This window comes from Eleutherodactylus coqui, chromosome 2, assembly GCF_035609145.1.
Source record: "Eleutherodactylus coqui strain aEleCoq1 chromosome 2, aEleCoq1.hap1, whole genome shotgun sequence".
NCBI classification, from domain to species: Eukaryota; Metazoa; Chordata; class Amphibia; order Anura; family Eleutherodactylidae; genus Eleutherodactylus; species Eleutherodactylus coqui.
This window is the reverse complement of record NC_089838.1, coordinates 7,555,377-7,562,866: the sequence shown is the minus strand read 5'-3', so window position 1 is coordinate 7,562,866 and position 7,490 is coordinate 7,555,377. Positions and strand designations below refer to the sequence as shown.

The window sequence follows — 7,490 nt, the reverse complement described above, 5'->3', positions numbered from 1 at the left end:
AAGGGGTTAAGAGTTTAAAGAGGCAGTTGCTGATACCCGTCACCTTTTGTCAGGTGGCTGTCTCCTAGAGTGAAGAGCCTGATGCGGCCATGCCCCAGCTTATTGCATGTGGCGTCACGATCAGGTGAGCTCCGTCATTATATCCTGTTTGATGAAGAAGCCATAATGGGAGAGAATTCAGATGTTCAACTTAAAGAACAATCTGCCCCCTGCTGGCAACAAGTAGAAATAAACTGTTTTTGTGTTAAATCTATTGGGATTGTCGTGACGTAGACTTCCTAAACTGAATACATTGCTGGAAGTGTTACTAATCCTCTAAGGACCTGGAACACAAGTCTCTGGTCGACGGCCGTCATCTGAGATGTAAACTGAAGCTCCCGGGCTCCTATGTAATATGTGTAGCATGCCTCCACTGACCATGTGACATTGTAATACTGGGACCTGCTTATGGGGCGACCTCAGGCACAGGGCGACTGCTACCTCTGCATCTCCTGAACTATGAAACATGACAAAGCAGTGATAACATCCAGGAAAGACGTCTATTTTATTATATACAGCCGGTAACATGACATATGATACAGCGTGATTATTACATGACGAGAGCAAATCACCAGAATAATAGAAATATTATATAACAAAAATATGTCGCAACCACAATCTTTGCTCTATTGCCAGTTCAGCTTATTTACAGTTCTTTACAGTTTTCAAGATCTCTGCTTGCTGTCATTCTATTGTATAACAGCAAGCAGAGATCTACAAAACTGTAAAGTATTTATTTAGAACGTTTCAAATCTCATTGCGACAAATAAAGATTCTGCTTCTAATTCGGTGGCCATTCTTCGGTTAGCTCCAATAAGGCCCAATGTCCACGGGCAAATGGATTTATTAAATCTGCGCAGGTCTCCCGCACGCGTGATCCGCGCCCGTAGGGAATCATTGGGCACCCGCAGGTAACTAAATACCTGCGGATGTCATTTTTCCCCGACGCGTGGATTGCACGCGCAGTAAAACATTTGCAGCATGCCCCATTTTGTGCGGTTTTCTTGCACCAATGGGTTCCTCGGCTTCTATTGAAGTCAATGGAAGCCATCCGCCCCGCGACACAGATGCAGCTGACACTGCGTCCGTGCACTGACGACATTCATTGTGTGGGGTAAATAATGCGTTCCTTTGATAGATCGGACTTTTACGGACGCAGCGATAGCAAATATGTATTTTTGTTTTATTATTTAGATTCTTTTATTAGAAATCTGGCAAAGGGGGGGTTAAACTTTTATTACTCTCCTTTTTTAATAATTAGCAAAACTTTAATGATCTTAATTTTACTTTACCCAGACGGGACAAGAACTTGCGGTGCTTTGATCGCTCCTGTAGTATGATATAATGCCATAGCATTACATCATACTGCGATTCTATTGAATGACAGCTGAGAGCTGCCCCTGATTGGTCCCTGCGCTGAGCCAATCAGAGGCAGCACTCACTCACCCATTCATGAATTCATGAATGGGTGAGTGAGAGCTGCTTCTGATTGGTGAGGGCTGTGACCAATTAGAGGCAGCCCATTCAGCAGGCGGGGATTTAAAATCCCCGCCTGCTAAATACTACACAGAGCAGTTAAGGAGAACTGCCGGCCGGCCGCAGCTGAACTCCGGCTGCAGGGACAAGGTGAGTATATACATTTTTTTTTATTTTTACACATTTTAGGATGATTTTCAGGGAAGGGCTTATATTTTTAAAATTCACCCTGCACTCGCCGACAGCCCATTGCTTTCAATGGAGCCGGCTGTATTGCCGGCTCCATTGAATTTCAATGGGTTGGACAGCGCTCCTTTGATCGGGCCCGTTTCGCTGAAAACGCTGCTAGCTGCAGATTTTTCTGCGAATCGTCGGCCCAGGTCACGCGATTTGCAGATGCGCATCCGTCATGCGATCCGCAAATCGCGGCAAAAAACGGTCGTCTAACTGAGGCCTAATTAGAACATGTTCTGTTTTTCAAATTTTTTTTTGACGTGTGTGAAAAATGGGCGACACTCGGGTGACGCAAAAACACAACAAAAACTGAAGTAGAACGCACATACTGTCGCAGTGAAATCGGTCAGTTTTTCACTGACTTACGTCGCACTTGCCCCTGTGAATAAGACCTAAGAGTTGCCCCAGACACAAAAAAGATGGTTACTTATTAATCACTGCTTATTATACCCTATGGGGGGCTTAGAACACTTTCAAGGGGCTTTATGCTGAAAAGGTGTTCCGTATGACCAGACAAGGCTGCTGTCCAATCTGGGCGGTATGTTGGACCTGCTAGATAGAATGTTGTACAAGGATGTAATAACAGTAATAATCCCGGAGGAGCCTCCATATTAGACCCTAACAGATCACCGAAATGTATTGTTGAATATTCTACACCCCCGGGCTCTGGGGAATTCCTTACAGCAACTGTGATTCCTTAGCTGCAGATTCTCAAACTGTTAGCTATAGGTACAAGAAATGGTTTTTCTACCAATAATGCAGCATGAAGCGGCTCGGTGAAGGAGGCAGTGAAGGTGTGTAAGTGTCTGATGGGGTCACACAGCTCATAAAAGGACAGCCGCCCGGCCTCATAATCCAGACAGATCCTGAATCTATTACTGGATATAATGTGAGGTAACAGGATCTCTTTACTATCATGTATCACTGAGTACTGATTATTATACTTCCACAAACACCAGGACTTGTTATTACATCCAATGTATGACTGATTTCCCCTCCTGTCTATACTGGGGTAACACACCCCCACCCTCCACCCCCCTGATCTACCGCCCTCCACATCCCAGTAATGTCGTCCTGAGGAGAATCCCCTCCTGCTCATCACCTGATTATACTTTAATCTCTCTGCTGTTTCTGGATGCTCCTGGTTCCGTTGTGTCCAGGTTGCAGTTTTCAGGTCATCTGATATATGGATATTACTACCAGCAGTATTTACATCCAGTAATATGTCTGCAGGACCCTTCACATAGATCCCCCACCTTATATCTGTTACTATGTCACATAATGTGTCTGAGATCACAGCCACATCCGGACCATCTACATCATGGAGCGGTTTATCATGTCCCCTTGTGTCCCCATCACCTCCATCATGTCCCCCCGTGTCCCCATCACCTCCATCATGTCCCCCCGTGTCCTCAGGATCACACAAGTCCCCAGTGTCTGGTTCCTGTAAGACAGTCAGTGGATCAGTCATGTTACACAGCTCCTCCATGTATCTCATCTTCCTGGACAGCTCGGCCTTCTGTATTTCCAGCTTCTGGATCAGAGTAGAGGTTAAGAGTGACTCTTCCTTCTCCTGCCTGGAGATCTCTCTCAGGGCCCTCTTCTCCAGGTCGTTCAGCCGTCTCCTGATGTCTCTACACAGGGCAGAGACTCTCTCCGCTTTTCCAGATGCTTTTTTTTTTAGCTTTCCTCCTGCGCTCCTCCAGACTCCGGACTCTTTCCTCAGTCTCCTCCCTCCTTGTGGTTAGTTGCTGGAGAACATTTCTCAGTCTCTCCTTCTTCTTCTCAGAGGCCTCATCCAGCATCTCCACCCGATGACCCCGATGTTCTCCGGCCAGACTGCAGGTCACACAGATACAGATGGCATCCTCAGTGCAGTAATATTCCAGGATCTTCTTATGGACAGAACATTTCCTGTCCTCCAGGTTGGCGCTGGGCTCACATAAGACGTGTTCTGCTGACTTGCTGTGAACTCTCAGGTGTTTCTTGCACAGAGAAGCTTCACAGTGCAGACAGGATTTAGCGGCCGGTACAGGAGAGTCCACACAGTAAGTGCAGAAGATCCCGGCTTCTGTCTGTGTCGGAGGAGTAATCAGGAAGTTCTCCATGATGTTACGCAGAGCTAAGCATCTCATCAGTCTTGGCCGCTTTTGAGACCTTTGTCTGCATTGAGGACAGGAATAAACTCCAGCCTCGTCCTGTGTATCCAGCACACGATGAATACAGACCCGGCAGAAGTTGTGTCCACATCTCAGCATCACAGGATCTGTATAAGTGCTCAGACAGATGGAGCAGAGCAGCTCGTCTCTCACAGCAGCAGACGCCATGGCTGACAGAAGGAGGAAATGAAACTAAATGTGTCTGATGCTGGATAAACAGCAAAGTTGTAGTCACACCCATTCACTTAACCCCTTAAAGGTCTTGTACGACTTAGGGCTCACGCCCACGACCGAATTTTAACACGGTTTCCGCGGCGGAATTCCTCAGGTATTACATTCTACTGAGCCCAATAGCTTTTCTGCCAGCCAATGCCGATATGCAGAATTTTACCACTGATTTACGTGAACAGTAAGAAAAAATGCAGCATGTTCTATTTTGTGCGGATTTACGCCGCGGGAGGTCTCCAGTAATATAATATTAATGTGAACCGCGGGAAAATGCACATTTTTCCGTGATCACTAGCAGGTGCGTTTGGTTTACCACCACAGTACTCCCTTTGCGTAAATCCGCGGGTGTATCCTGCGACGGTCGGGGGTAGGAGCCTTTAATGAATTTTAATTTAAAGAAGTTCTGTGTAAAAATAACATCCAATTTCAAAACACAAGATTTCTTCCAGGACTCAGATGTTACTGAATGCTGCGAGCTGATTAAGGAGGCGGCACATGACTGGGAACAGGCACAGCAGGGGTTAAGCAGAGCGAGCAAAAGGGGGTGGAGTTTAGACAGGAAAAGAAGGGGGGGGAGCGGAAGGAGCTTCAGTCGGGAGACAAGAAGAGAAGCGAGAAGATCAGAGAAGAGACAGCAGCAGGAAAGAAGATTGCCAAGGGTGAAAAGAGACTTTCTAAAGCGGATAAAAGGTGCAGCAGAAGGAAGGAGTATCCAGCAGAAGAGGAGAAGCGGTGAAGAAGTACCTGCAGGCGGTGAGGAAGAAGGGAACGCAACCGCGTCCGGTGATCCAGAAGTCCCAAGACCTGAAGATGGAGGAGCTGCGGGCGCAGATACGGGAGGCGATCCAGACGGACGGCGCGGAGTGGCTGGAGGAGATCATCGCAAGCTGCAGATCGGGGTCGGAGTCAGGGAGGCCAGTCGGGCCCGCAACAGGTCTTCCGGTGGCAACCGAGGGAGCGGAACAACATGGCGATGCCGGGCGAGGCCGCCCGAAGAGAAGGAGGAACCCCCCTGCGAGGCTCAGCCCGAGCCCCGCCGCCAAGAGGGTCGGCCGCAGGAGCGGCCGCAGCGGAGAGAATATGCAGGGCGCGGGACGTGCCACGAGGATGGAGGCGCGAAATTCAAATCGCGCGGCGGTTGGAGCGACCGCGGAGGAGCGGCGGGAACAGCCGGGCGGCAGTACGCAAGGGAGCAGAGGGGCATCGGCAGCTTCAAATAGGGGCTCCGTGTCCAGGAGCCAGCGCGCAGTCGGGCGCACGGCCGCAGAAAACACCGGCAGCATGGAGCAGCTAAGGAGGCACGAACCACGTGCGGACGCATGGCGGGAAAGCAGGCAAGCACAAGATGGCGGCATAGCAAAGCGGCAGCGCCAGGTACCGGGGAGAAGGGGGGGAGGAGTGTCCTCAGAGGGTCAGGTGGCCAGGCCCTTAAACCCATTGCCCGGGAGGTATAACCCTGGGGGGGGGGAGGGATAGGGGATATAGCCCGGCCACCAGCTCTTCCAGCAGTGCAGTCACTAGAGCAGGGAGCGCACAGGGAGTTAGGGAAAGTGGGGAGATTGTAGGAGAAGCGGGGATCCCCTTGGTAGCCCTTGTTCCGGAGGGTCCCTCGATCGGGGCTTATGTGGGTCACTCCACTCATAAGCAGCGACATAGTCGGTACGTCACCTACATCCCGCCCGCTGTCACCGGGTACGCATGCAGCACCCAGACTCGTGAGCATAGCGGTCGCGCGGCTCACAGATATCACCTTCCACAGCAGCAAGCGATAGCGGTCCCTAGCGCACAGAGGCTTTGTTATGTCAATCCACGTTTCGTGGTGGCAACATCGTCAGGTGGGGGGGATTCCTCACAGGGCTACGCCAGTCGCGCAAGCGGCAATAGGCAAGGTTTGGGTGCCAAGCGTAGACAGCGCGAGAGAGCTAGGAGGGCAAGGTATCAGCAAAGGCGCGAGAGCGAGTTCGCGAGAGTAGGAGCGCAAGCAAGCGAGAGCATGAGGAGGCCAAGCGGAGAGACTCTGGGCGACGGATCTAGGGGTCCAGGTATACGGCACCACCAGGATACTTACCGCCACGCGGAACCTCCGCCAACACCTACAACAAGCACGCACAATATACGCCATATGCGGCGGGATACACCTCCAGGACGGCCGGAGCGGGGCCACCTTATGGCAGTGGGAGGATATACAACAAACGAAGCTCCGCATGTGAGTTCGCGGCAGCCATCGTGCAGCAGGGGCAGGAGCCCTGGGAGAAGGACGGCAGGGACCTTGCCCTTGGCGACGCCGGAGGACGGTCGTGCCGGTGAGTCTGACTGTTTAAATGCATGGAAAAATGTAATGGATCCCGCCAAGGTGGCGGAGAAAAATGATTTGGTTTTAGTATTAAAATCGGTTTTGAGTAAAATGGATAAAAGAGATGTTTTATCGGGGTCCTGTGGATCCCCGGGGGGCGCGGGCCCACCCGTGGGGCAGGAGGGTGGCTTAACAGCCGGAGGTGACGTGGACCCGATGGAAGGGTTGAGATACGCAGACTCACTGTTCTGCGGGGTGGCCCCTTTGGGGGTCGGTGTGTCGGATGAATTACTTGATAGGATCCGGAAAGGTGTTTATGTGGATATATGGTCTCTGTTGTCTCCGGACCATGTGACGGTGGATAAAGAAAGGGTGTCGGATCGTGTGGATAAAAAACCGAAGGTCGCTAAGACTTTCTGTAATTGGGTTCAAGCGTTTACGGTTTTGGCGTATGTTACATGCCAGCAGCACCCCAAGAAAGGTCCTGAGATGTTGGTCTATCTTAACACCATTTTCAGTGCATATAAGTTGCACGGAGGCGCCGCGTGGTGGCGCTATGATGAGGACTTTCGTCGGCGCGTGTCGGGTACGGCCGTAAGTTGGGCGACAAAAGCGACCGACGTATGGTTGCAACTCATTTTAGCGCAACGCCCTCAGAAACCTACTTTTCAGGGGGGTGCCGTGGGGGGCAGTCAACAGCCCCCTGCGGCCTCTCCGCGGCCAAATGGGTCATGTTGGCTCTATAATGAGGGCCACTGTCGGTTCTTCGCGACGTGCAAGTTTAGGCACGAATGTTCGGTCTGCGGAGGACAACACTCCGCGGTGCGCTGCTTCAGAAAACAGAGACAGCCAGTCGCCGGGGGCGGTGCCAGTGGAGCACAGAACCCCGATGAAAAGCAAGTACCTCTTCCAGTGGCTCGACAGATACCACAGGAGGGAGGAAGCAAGAATCCTTAGGCAAGGTTTTACCGACGGTTTTTTAATCCCGTTTTCGTTTCAACCCGCTTCAACCTTGTGCGCAAATTTAAAGTCGGCCCTGGAAAATATAGAATTAGTAAGAG

At 50.9% G+C, this 7,490-nt stretch overlaps 1 pseudogene; it reads right to left on the bottom strand.

Moving 5' to 3' along the window:
• Positions 1 to 531: 531 nt before the first annotated feature.
• LOC136611013 (E3 ubiquitin/ISG15 ligase TRIM25-like) lies at positions 532 to 4,152 on the bottom strand (annotated as a pseudogene).
• Between the last annotated feature and the right edge of the window lie 3,338 nt (positions 4,153 to 7,490).